Source organism: Canis aureus, chromosome 38 (genome assembly GCF_053574225.1).
Source record: "Canis aureus isolate CA01 chromosome 38, VMU_Caureus_v.1.0, whole genome shotgun sequence".
In the NCBI taxonomy this organism is placed as follows: Eukaryota; Metazoa; Chordata; class Mammalia; order Carnivora; family Canidae; genus Canis; species Canis aureus.
Genome location: NC_135648.1, coordinates 11604987 through 11618020, shown reverse-complemented (window position 1 = coordinate 11618020; position 13034 = coordinate 11604987). Strand labels below are relative to the sequence as shown.

The following is a 13034-nucleotide window of genomic DNA, read 5'->3' as shown; positions in this document are numbered from 1 at the left end:
AGGTCACTTTATGAGCTTCAAAGGGAGCTACAGTCATTGATTATAATATCACTGAAACAACACAGGCACTGTGAGATCTGAAATTACATTTCCAGTCTGAATTTATAGAACTCGCTGCAGACTCTCGTTGTGATTGTGGCACATTAATGGAAGCCTACCAAGTAAGCATGATTTAGATGGACGCAGGTGAGGTGAATTCAGTTTTTCCTGGGTTTGTATAACTAGGTGCATGATCTAGAAAGATTTGGAAGAGGTTTCTTCTTTAATTTCAGAGACGTTGCTGGTAATAGCTGGGGGCGAGAATTATCTTTGAAAAACTCAAATTAGATTATGGCACACCCTTGCTTACAAATCACAGATAGCCCTTTCCTTCATGCAGGATAAGGGATGGAATCCTTAGATAATATGCAAGCCTGCTCTTATGAGACCACCACAGCCTTCTTTTCTGACTTCACCCCATATGTCAACCATACCAAAATTCTCTCCATTTTCCAAAGTCAACATACACTTTCCTACATCTAGGTCTTCATACAACTGTTTTTTAGCTGAAATGCCCTCTCTACCCTGATAAATTATTCTGATTCTCTTTCCCTATTTCTTCACCATGGCAGATCCTGGGCTCATCACACCCTATTTCATTTTTTTCTGGGTATACAGGTATACTACCTTTTTTCATATTCCCTTGCTGTCAAGTAGTTTTACATGACTGAACCCTGCCCAGTGGCATGTGGGTAGAAATGATGCATGTATGACACTACTGATCCCTAAAATCCTCCTCTGGGGTACTCTATGACCTCTCTCTTCCAGTGCCTCAGATTCTGGGGCCCTTGGGGATGGTCCTGGATCCTCAAATAACTACTTAAAGCAGAGCACCCTACTCACCCTACCCTCCAATCCAGTCATATGCAGCATAAATGAGAAATAGTTTAAGACACCAAGACATTTAGGAGGTTTGTTTTAGCAGGTTGTCTACTTTAACCAATGCGCTCTATCAGATATTAACTGTATTTTATCTCCTGCTATTGTGGTTATTTTTATGGAATGCCATGGTGTTGGCTTTTGGAAGAAGTCTAGTTATAAGTAAAAACTCATATTTATTGAAGAAAAGAAAAGTTGAACTTATATCTAAACAAAAAAACCAAAATGATGCAAAATCTTTTTTTTTTTTTTTTTTTCCATTTCTGAGCTGACTAGCTGAGTTGGCTAGAACATGGTGCCACTGAAATTGCATTCATGGGTTACACTCTATAGGAGGTAGTCATCTTATACAGAAGAAAGCCTTTCTGGAGAGCCAGGCTGCTTCCCTTTTCCTGGATGCATGCCACTAATCATATAGGGCACTGCCTGAATGACCACAAAGGGAGAGAATTACAGAAGCCTGTGGGCAGCAATGGCAGCACAGTTTTTCAATCCTTCAACAAAATAAAAATAGAACGCCTAGACAATAAAACCCAGAGCTCTCGGACAACTTTTAAAACAAAATAGGAGATGAAATGTCTTCATGAGTCCCAAACCAGCTGATTGGGCAAACCACCAATGACCACAAATCCTATGTGGAATCAGCATCTGGATGACAGGAAGAAGGAAATAATGGAGCAGCATCTCATGGACCTAAGAACAGAAGAACCATAAAACAGTCCACAGTACTCACTGGAAAATTCAGTGGGCACATTTGAAACAACAGCTATAACTGGAAGGAGGTTTGTCCTTTTTAACACCTAAGTGCAAGGGGTGCATGGTAAGTAGAACTGAAAGAAAGAGCACAGTTTAGTTGCTACAACTGTCAAGCCACCAGGGTTCCCTTCCAGAATCAGCTCCCACTAATGAGAAATTTCTGCAAGTGCCATCAAAGTTGAGCAGTACAGAATAAAAGATCTGAAAGAAAGAGATTTAGATCAAAGTGGCAAGAGGAAAAGCAGCCAGGAAGAATCTACCATATTTTTGTACTCTATACTAAACACACACACACACACACACACACACACACACAGGGAAAGCTCTGTTTCCTGAACCTACAACTTGGTCTAAAAGGTCAGGAAAATTAATTTCACATAAAAATGAACAATGGAAAAGGACCAAGGTCAAATCCCATTCAAAGTTATTATAATTACAAAAATGAGTAAGGAACAGAAAAACATCCCTAGAGACAACAAAAGAATGCTGGAAAGGCAGTCTCATAAAACAGATCAAAACTATAATCTGTCATTCCAAAAGAAGCTTAAAAACATTAAGAAAAGATACAAAATATGAAAGAACAGCATGGTCAGATTGGAAGAATTTATGAATATGGTGACAGGACTCAAAAAAGAATTAGTAGCAAAAGGAAAAAAATAACTTCATAAATGCCAACTAAACTAGGGACAAATAAACAACAGATAATTCCTTAATAAAAATAAAAAATAAAAAGGAGGGGAGGTAAAAAGTAAAAAAGAAAGAGATAAAAAGGTTTGATAAATAGACAGTAAAGATAAGCAAAGAAATGGAACATAGGGATAAAAAGAGATTCTGAAGAAGAAATCAAAGCAAGGGAATATAACACTAGTATTATAATGACTATAATTCAATAAAACTTCCTGAAAATTTTTTTAAAAACTTGAAATGACATTGAATAATTATACCATGCACCTGACAATACTGAACCCCAAAAACATGTTGACACGTGTTCTAATAAAACTCTTTGGGTACATGACTTACAGTGTAAAGAAAATTGAGTTATCGTCAGATTTTTCTAAAGTGATGCATTAGGCCAGAAGAAAATTAAGTTGCCCATTTGATATACTAGAGGAAAGAAAATAATTTTATATCCAGCCAAACTGACTTGCAAGTATAAAGGGCTCAAAGGAACTGTTACAGATATAAACCAGTACTGAAAGATCATTGTTCCCATGAATCCTTTCTGAAGAACATACTAGAGAATGAGCTTCCGGCAATCAAAACAATTAGAAAGACCATCAACATAAACACTGGTGGTACATATTAAAATATATAATAGCCTGTGGAATTATAATTAAAAGTATGCCAAGAGGTAGAGAAGCAAAGTACCCAATGGTTCTATGTTCTGACCAGTTACACACAGCACAGCTATTTTAAAATGAGGGAAGGATGCAAAAATGAGGAACTATATGCAAAAAAAGTTTTAATGTTTTCAATAACTACATTGGTACTAGTATTGGTATTGCTCTCCCGGACTAGTGTGTGGCTAACATAGTATAAAACAAGTGGGTAACTATGCGCTATTGTAATTCTATTATCCCCTATGTCCTTGTCAATCAAGATTCTTGGGAAAGGAAGGATATAGAAATGTAATGCAGAAGAGGTTATATAAAACTCTATACTCTCAATTTGGATTGAAGTATCAATATGAACTCATAAATTCATAAAATATTTAATAAAAATATAGGTATACCTATATTTTATGCATTTATTTGATAAATAGGTAGGTAGGTGGATAGATAGATCCATTGATTGATCAATCAATTGACTGAGCAAACCCCAATCCTGTCCTCTACAAAGACTCAGGAAACAATGAACAACCCAGCGGCAATGAGCATCCCTAGCACCCAGACTATAGTCTTGGAATAACATTTCTTACCTAAAGAAATGAGGTCTTCTTGAACAAAAGGCTGATTCCAGATCTAGGACAGGAAATGTACAAGAGGAACTTGGAACTTACTGTATTATTATACAGCAGGGAAGTTATCAAAGGCTCTTAAGGCAATGGCCAAAGGACTCAAGGTCCAACCTGAAGAGGTGCTCCCTGGTTAAAGTGGGACAATATGAGCTTCAATAAGGATTACCTTGCCAGCCACACCTGTGGTCTTGCCAAAGGAATCAAACCTGAGTGTAATCCAGTCTCTGGATCCAGCTGCCAATTTGCAGGAAACGCAGGGGACGGGGAACTGTGATGAACTGCACTATGAGTTTGCAGTCAGTAAAACTCAGGCTCAGGGAAAGTCTACAGGTCAAATGGCTCAGGTTCCTCAAGAGATAAACTGTAAGGAGATAAAAAGGATTAAGGAGGAACTTAAACAAGTAAAAGAGATTCATAAGGCATATCTTTTTCTTTTTAAATGGGCAAGGCTATAGCATTTGGGGATGCACACTGGGTTGATGGGTGAATTTCTAAAAATATAATGACGTGATTATTATAATAGGATGATGATTACCTATGAGGGGTACAAAAGGCTGTGACTGGTGAGGCTTATGGGCAGCAAAATTCTAGTTCTTGTCCAGGCTATACAATATATACATAATTTTCATATAAATACACACACATATGTATAACAATTTATACAATATAATTACAATATATAAATATACAATATTCAATCAGGACCTTCATTTGATTCATGCAGTTTTTCTATTTGCGTATTATTTACAATAAAAATATATATTTTTAAAAGATTGTGTTTCTCACTGCCATCCAATCTCCTACTGAGAAGTCACTGCAAAACACATGGTTGGAGTGAAGAATGCTAGGAAATGATGACTGAGGTCATACTGTGAAGGTCAACAAAAGTCTTTGCAGAGTTATATTTAACGTGGAAGATAATGTAGATCCTCTTAAAGGTTTTCACAAGTCCAGTGATTGCCCCTTTTCTCTGAACTTCTTAATGTCTCCATCATTTACTTGATTCTCATATTTGTATAATTAAGCTGAGATTGCTGAAGGAAAACGATGCAGGCTAAACCCTGACAATAACACTGTGGTCCTACTGGGGTGAAAGGGGATGAACCAGTGCCCTTATCGTTGTGAAGCTACCTCAAGCCCGTTTACTGGGATTTAACAGAAATCTGCTCATTGTGTTTCATACATTAAATTAAGCTTATCCCGAGCTTTTGCTTTTCCAAGCATCTAAATTGCTCTCTTTCTCAGGGAATATGCCAGGACTCATGAGAAAAGAGTCAACTTAGAGTTATAAAATCAAAACGAGATTGAACACCAGAGAGAGAAAGAGATAGACGCAAGGGAATAAATGCCTCTGAGTATGCCTGAACAATCAAAACAAATTTACAGGTATATTCCTGAGACTGTAGAGAACACATCCCTTAGAAATGATGATTTTATACCCATTATTCTATTTTTAAAAATATCAAACTTTCACAGGTATGCTGCAATATTTAGTATGCTAAATATTTTTAGTGGCCATAAAGAATAATCATGGGGATTTTGTGGATTTGTTCTTTTTTTCCCCAAAAGGTCTTAAGTTCTTCTACTCCAAATTATCCATCCAGTGGGATTTTCAGGAGGTAATAATGTGTAAAATTCTCCTCGTTCAAGACTAAGACAAAAAATGAAGCTTTTAAAATTGCCAGTGTCACAGTTAGGATAAAATGGCCTGCCAATCACCAGAGCATAATTCAGCCCCATACTATAAAAGGACTACTCCTCAGTTCTTTCGGAAATAGGTAAGACATTAAATCATAAATAAAGAACAAGATCTAACAACAAGAAAGAGAAAATATAAAGCAAAGTAGCTAAGTGCATGTAAATAAGTACCAAATTTAACAGACACGAGTAAAACAAACCTCACAAGAGCCATCTTTCCCAGGACTGCTTTCATGCTTCTAATTCAGAGGAAATGAATGGGCTCATCTCATCCTTAAATATGGAATAAAAAGACAGTTGCGCTGGACTGCAGAAGAGGCAAGCCCAAATTCACAGAGGTTTTATTAAAAACAGGAAAAGGTCAGTCCTCTTCCCCCAAAGGAATGTCCAGGGCTTGTCAGAATTATTACTCCAAGATAGTTTCTTTATTAAATTCACTGTGCAGAAATAGAAAGACAAGGCTGGGGAGAACCAGAAAGACCCGGGAAGTCTTACTTTAGTCTAGCCACAAACTAAACTCAATGCAGGATATGAGCAATTAGCATCCTCTTCACCGAATCTACAAACCTTCTATGTTTTGAAACCCAGAGTAAACCCTTAACGAACTCAGAAATGGTATCATTAAATAATCCTTGCTCTTTCCCCCAAAATAAATTCGAAGGGATAGGCCAGGCACAGCCTCTGCGACAACCTCCCTGCTACCAAGGATGTGAAACAGCCCCCTACTTTCTAACCTACCTTTGCTTCTAGTTAAAACCAAGTGTTAGTTAATGAATTAGTTTGAGTGAATTTATAGATCGAGGGCAGCCCAGCCCTGCCTTGTTTAGCAAACATTTTTCAACATGGGCAGTCACGGGGAAATCTCAAACCCAAGTTAAGTGCCAACTTAAAATGGATTCCTGAGACACCCCTGGCGTGTGAATTAATTCTATTTGTATTAATATTGGGAATGTCACGCAGGATGCTGCAGCTGGTTTTGCGTGTCGCTCGGGCACTCTCTCCACAGCGTTTTTATCATTAAAATGACCATGGTTTGAAAGCTGTGGCCTACTCTGGGAGAGACTTTACAAGACTGAAAAGGATGAAGAGCTGAAAATTTCTCCCCTGGTCTCTGCCCATTAAACATCCTGGCTTCTCAACAGCAGGCTACGTTCTGGTGTCAACGAACAGGGCACCCTATTCAATTTCAGTGCAGTGAGGGGTTGGAGTGATCCTGTCTCTTTACATCTCATATCACACCACTTGCAGAAAAGTCAACAGATCAGCTGCTCCGAAATCATGCCCACCACTCAGGCCTGGGAACACACACACACAAAAAATACTCCTTGTAAGTAGGTAAAAAAAAAAAAAAAAAAAAAACACCTGGCAGAGCAAATGGGTTCTCCAGAGCTACAGTCAAAGGGGAGTGTCAGAGATTAGAGACCTCTTTGGATACCTGCAAACCAGAGCTACTGTTTTTTGTGACAACAGGGACAAGGCCGGTTTGGATCGGCAAAAACGGGGTAGAGACAAATACCTCTTGTCAGTTTCTAGTTGCAAATATTTCCTAACATCAAACATTTTTAAGGCTTAGAAACGAAAACATCACCTGACTTGGGTTGTATTTTCTTTCCCTTCCAAGCTTCTGGTGGAGATGTCAATAGATTCGAAAGAACAATAAGGACAAGGCTCATGCCCCTTGATCAACCCTTACTTAACCAGTCAAAAAAGAACCAGTATGTACTGATGTGACCAGCTCTTTACTCCCTCAGCCGAGATCCGACAACAGCAGGATCCTTTTCTGGGAGAGTATCTGATGTGGGCTTTGGGGTTTTACATATCGTTACCCCTCCTCTCCTCCTCCTTCTTTAATGGGTTCTAGAAAAAGCACAGGAGATTGCAGTTTCAGCAGACAGGGAAAAGAGGGTTGATATGCTTTACATAGTTATTTTTATATTTAATCCAAGAGCAAGAGAGGCCTAAGCAACCCAGCTGACTCTAAAAAGCATTTTAGGAAGTTGGCAACCGAACAAGCCACCTCCTGCTATCTCCCACGGTGAAGTAACTGTATCCGGGGTATAGATATGTTCGTCAAAGATATCAATAGCACAGATAATTAAGTTAGTGCAGCGAACTATCCACATGCTTTGAAGTGTGGATACAGTTGGTGTGCTAACCTTTCCCTCACCTGATAGGCTAAGCCTACAATCTCCTCACACATGTTAACAATCTCGCGACCTTTGGTCCACCCTCATTATCACATTATTTAGGTTACCCAACCATGTGGGGCCTACCAGAAAAGGGCCTGCTTATAAACTGCGAGAGTGAGTTAACAGGCTCATCCTCCAGGATGAGAAGAACCTGCAAGCAGGGAGCCTAGAATTTTCTAGATTTAGCTGAACTGCTGCAGGAGGAAAAAGACCATCACGGAACGGGACAGGGTGCTGGCCAACCCTGTGCTCCTCAAATTCTGAAGTGCATGAGAGTCACATGAGGTGTTTCTAAAAATACGAGTTACTGGATCCCACTCTCTAGAGACTCTTATTCAGACCATTGGGCTAGAGGCATGGAATCTGCATTTTAATGAGTCCAGAGGTGATTCTAAGCCGGTAGTCCCTGGGCTACATTTTTTACAAAGCTAAGTACAGAGTCAATTCTCCTAAGACTCCAGTAGGACATCCAGTGGCATTACCCCAGAAACCAGCAAACCTTTTTTACCCATTAAATTTCGGGCTTTGCATATTTTACATCTTTTAATCTTGTGTGTCTATATATTTAAGATTTGTTTCATTTTACAGTCATGGAAACTGAGCAACATTAAGTAATTTGATCCAAGGTCACAAGTTAATAAGTGGCAAAGCCAGGCACAGAACCCAAATCTGCTGCTACCGAATGGAACCACGGACAGTCACAGGGAGAAGTCTCAAAGGAGCTACAGTCCCTCCTGGTGTGGATGTAATTCACCTGCATTTCAGGCCTTTCCTCCACAGAAGACAAGAGTGAGTAGGACCAGGAGCTCGAGAAGGGGCTAAAGCTCACCTGTGCAAAATATCAGAAGTCCCCCAAAGCAGGGGCATCCTTTCGGAGCATTTTATTGCGACTTGCTGAATAAAATAACCTACATGAACCGCATGTGGGAATCAGCCTTTAGACATAGAGAAGCCTGCTACAAAAAAAAAAAAAAAAAAAAAAAAAAAAAAAAAAAAAGAAGCAGAAAATAAAGAGTATGTGAATTGGGCCTCTTTCTAGACCACTCTGTACCCCAACTATGCCAGTCACTATACAGACCCCTCCCAACCGGAATATATCCTTACTGTATTGATTTTGGGTTTTTAAACGAGGAAGAAAAAGGGGCAAAATGGTGACAAGAGTAAGCCACAAAAAAAAAAAAAAAAAAAAAAAAAAGGACCTGAGTGCCATCTTTCCTCAGTGCCACTACCAGGCTTAGGGTTTCTACAGCCCCTTGACGGAAAGGCCTTTTACAGTAAGAAAAAGGCAGATGTGTTTCAACTGCTACAGGAAGATAAATAGCCTAGGATATCCATTAGTGCCCCATAAATCCTGCTGCTCAGAATGCTGATATATTTCTAGTGATTTGTGATGTTTTCCTTTCCGGGTTTTGATGGCAACTGAGGTTTAATACAATAGACCAGTTCGCCAAAGGTAAGACGTGTCAGCTATGACAAACTTAACTCTCTGAACTCAAAGCCCTCGGTTGGTGTGAAAGCAGTAAACCCAGCTAACTTCCCAATTCCCACAAGAAACCCCCCCTGGGAATATGACCTTCATTGTGGCATTTCCAGGGAAAATTTCATTGTTCAGTGTGTTCTTGGAGACTCTCCCATGAGGCTTGCTTAGAGAAATTTTACCTATTTTTCTTTCAAACATGAGGTTTTAGTGGATTAAATCCACTCTGATGGTAAAATTAAAAAAAAAAAACTTATCTATTTTTGAGAGAGAGAGAGACAGCATGAGCAGGAGGGGCAGATGGAGAAGGAGAAAAGATCTCAAGCCAACTTCATGCTGAGTCCAAAGCTCGACATGGGGCTCCCGTCCCAGGACCCTGAGACCATGACCTGAGACAAAATCAAGAGTCACACACCTAACTGATTGAGCCACCCAGGGGCCCCTTAAAGGGAGAGCTTCCTATCCCTTGAAAACTCTAGGAAAGAGACTCAGAGGACAACCCACTTAGAAGGTAAGGGCAGCAGGTATAAGCAACCACTTGGTATTTCCAAGGCTGAGCTGTGGTGGATACTTCCCCTCTGTCATTTACACATCACCTGATGACCAGTTCAGTCAAGAAAAGCTAGTGGAGAGGGAAACCCAGACGAGCATGGGACCCAGTGCAAAACTGGCAAGTAGAGAGATATAAAACCATTTTTGCTTGCACCCTCTACCAAATAAAATGCTTGCCTGCTTTATGATGACAATCCTAGTTTCCCAGAGAAGCATTTTTTGCAATAATAGCACCATAGAATAAAAGCTTGAGCAACCAGGGGCATTTAGAGAAGCAAAGCCTTCCTCTTTCCAAATATATTGTTGTCAGTGCTACCAGTACTCTGTTCCTTACACTTCCTGCCAGGAGCTCACCTTATTCCTACAGGCTCAAGTATTAAAGTGTCTGAGTCCTGAAGGGCACAGACAGGGTACCTCTTCAATAGAGGCCCTTTGAGGATTAACTGAATCACTGTATGGACAGATACTTTGGACAGCATCTGGTACATAGTAAGCTCTATAAAAGTCAGCTATCAATATTGTTGGAATTGTGATCATTATATGTAGCTAAATTAGCCACAACACATATATTACACTCCAAATAGTCTCTAAAGCAAGTATATGATGTGTTTGTACTTTCCACCTTTATCCTATATCCCAGGGGGAAACTTCTAATTAAAAAAAAAAAAAAAAAATCAGCCAGGGCCGCCTGGGTGGCTCAGTGGTTGAGCATCTGCCTTTGGCTCAGGTCGTGATCCCGCAGTCCTGGGATCGAGTCCCACACCGGGCTCCCTGCAGGGAGCCTGCTTCGCCCTCTGCCTGTGTCTCTGCCTCTCTCTGTGTGTGTCTCTCATGAATAAATAAGCAAAAATCTTTTTTAAAAATCAGCCATTTAAAAAAATCTGAAAATAGTTAAGGTACCCACCTTCTCCTTTACCTTTTAAACTTTGGAAGAATCTAGAAGGCGGCTTCTCAACACCGTCGACATTTTAGATTGGATAATTCTTTGTTGTATGGGGGGCTACCCTATGAATTTTATGTTCAGCAGCATCTTTGGTCTCTACTCATTAGATGCCAATAGCACCTGTTTCCCATCAAAAGATGTCCTCAAATATCCCTGGGAGTTGGGTGGGTAAAACTGTCCTTAGCTGAGAACCACTGGCCTAGCATTTTGAAACAGATGAGTGAACCACAGATACAAATGCTCTAAAATACGCCTCAAACATAAGATGATGTGCCCCAGCCGAGGATTTCACTTTTGCCACAAATAACATTTTCCTAGCAGCGAAGTGCAACCCGAAGCCTGACAGGAACAGTGAGATGCTGAGCACTAACAAGCTATGGTGAGCAAGAGAGTCCAAACTTCTTCACATATGCAAACTCAACATTTAATTTTCTGCAAGATTACCCACAATAATTACAAAGTTTCTATAATACAGCCTCAAAAGCTTGGAACTATGAGATCCATAAGAATTGATCTTTTATCTTTTACCTTTGCTGTGTACTGTGTCTGCGTAACATAGCAAATGAACGTAGGCGATATTTTCCTCTAATTTCTAGGAGTATTAAAGTGAAACTTTACCAAAATTAAAATAATCATTAAATAGTCCAATGGAAAGAAATACAGAGTAAACCTCCAGCGTACAAACGACGTTGAGGTAGACCAAGACCCATTGTGCTTTTTAAGCAGGCATCTTTTAACTCAACATATTTGTTGTCTATATGATGACTAATAGTTTGACATCTAAAAGTAATGTTGAAATATTAGCTGGTAGCTGCTTCTGGTTAATGATGGTTTGAGGGCAAAAAGCTGACATCTATATGACACCGGTGTGTTCACTGCCAGTCACATAGAGTACTTTTGAAGCATTAGCAATAGCTTGAATGGACTTCCTACCGGGAATCTATGGTCAAATGCTGACTAATGCCAGATCAACTTGAAGATTTCGAAGCCATTATCAAATACATAATTTCTCTGTCGTAGTCTTAGCCAAGCCAAGAAATTCACCTTACTATTCAGAACTGTATTAGGATCTTATTTAACCGATGTTAATAAAATAGAGCTCATAGGAGAAAGAGCACACATTAACTTCACCTTCTAATATCCAGGTGATTTTTAAGGTTCCATTCCAAAGGGGGAAAAAATGACACTCACATTTTAACTAAGTATCAGACCAACAGGATTTTATCCTCAGGGTATTAATTGCTTTAAGAAAGGAAAAGTTGCACCGTCTCCCTTCATAATCACTTAGGTGTCCCTTCACTTTTGAGATGATGTTACGGACAAGGATTACTCTTCTACGATAGTAAAATGGTGGGACTATAGGTGAACAGGAGAACAAAGCTTGCATGTACAAGGTCATTTCTTTCTTACTTAGAGCTGCCTCAACTTCATCTTCTGAGAGGCCTAGAGTATATTTCCACTCTCTTGCCTGACCTAAGAAAGAGAGGAAAGCCTGAGGACTGGGTAGAGAGAGGTATTCTGATCCTACATAAGTCTCCAAGGGGGTACTTCCCCTTCCCCTCACTTTTCAGTGGAAGGCAAAATCAGAATCTTTGCACCATCATTAGCCAAAGATATCACACTCAACACAAAACAAGACATTGCGAGTATTTCTTCTAACACTCTCAGGGTGTTTTTCCCCTTTGTAACTTTCTTCACACTCATCTTTAGTCCTACCCTGCACTGGCTCTTTTACAAGACTGATATCTCTAAGGGGTAGAATCAATCCAGATGTGGATGTCAGAAGGCCCAATTTCTCTCTTGTCTTCTGCTCTGTTTCTAGCAAACTGTCACTCTGATCAAGCCACTTATTCTTGCTAAGTTAACTCAGCTGCCACAGAGGGAGATGATAATTTGTGACTTCATAAATTTTCACTACACAAATATCATGAATTATTAGAAGAAGTACTTAAATTGAGAGAAATAGTCGAAGGGAATCATTTTGCATGTGATTATAGTGACCACGGTAAGAAAAAATTATACATCAACAAGCACAATCATTCTCAGGCATCTTCACTCAAAACTGGACATATGGTTCCATGACCTTCTAAAGGAAAGCATAGAAAGCCAACACCTTTTCTCCTTTCAATCCCTCCTCTCCACCTCCATTGCTTTAATACTGAAAAGGGGTCATTGGGCAGGGTTTTTGTTTGTTTGTTTGTTTGTTTGTTTGTTTGTTTGTTTTGCTCCCAAGGATGCTAGGATCTTTGCTTCATGGCCTAACCTCAGGGTTTTTGCTTACACTGATTTAAGAAGGTAATCTGGCTTGGCATCAACCTTGGAAATTACAAGCATTTTCAATTCTCCTTTTTCCTTGAACTGTCATTGCTCAGACAACCATTTGGTACCTCCCTCTTTTCTTGGTCCCCTATACTTACCCAAACCCATATCCTCAAAACAAACATGCAGAGTGGGAAGTACCTCTCGGAAGGGAACTCCATCTGCTCTACAAACAGAGTGCCAGTCAGACATAATGTGGGAGCAGCAGGCTACTGTCTGGGGAAG

General features: G+C 39.7%; 1 protein-coding gene across 20 annotated transcripts in view; it reads right to left on the bottom strand.

Moving 5' to 3' along the window:
- Positions 1-13034, bottom strand: part of ESRRG (estrogen related receptor gamma) — a 616791-nt gene that overhangs the window by 540005 nt on the left and 63752 nt on the right. For 5 of the 20 annotated variants that reach the window (XM_077887012.1, XM_077887030.1, XM_077887042.1 and 2 more), the window contains one exon: positions 3798-3992. The exons of the other annotated variants lie outside the window; for them this stretch is intronic. The gene's annotated coding sequence lies outside the window, so the exon portion shown is untranslated. The remainder of the gene's footprint in view (positions 1-3797; positions 3993-13034) is intronic. 20 annotated transcript variants of the gene reach the window in all.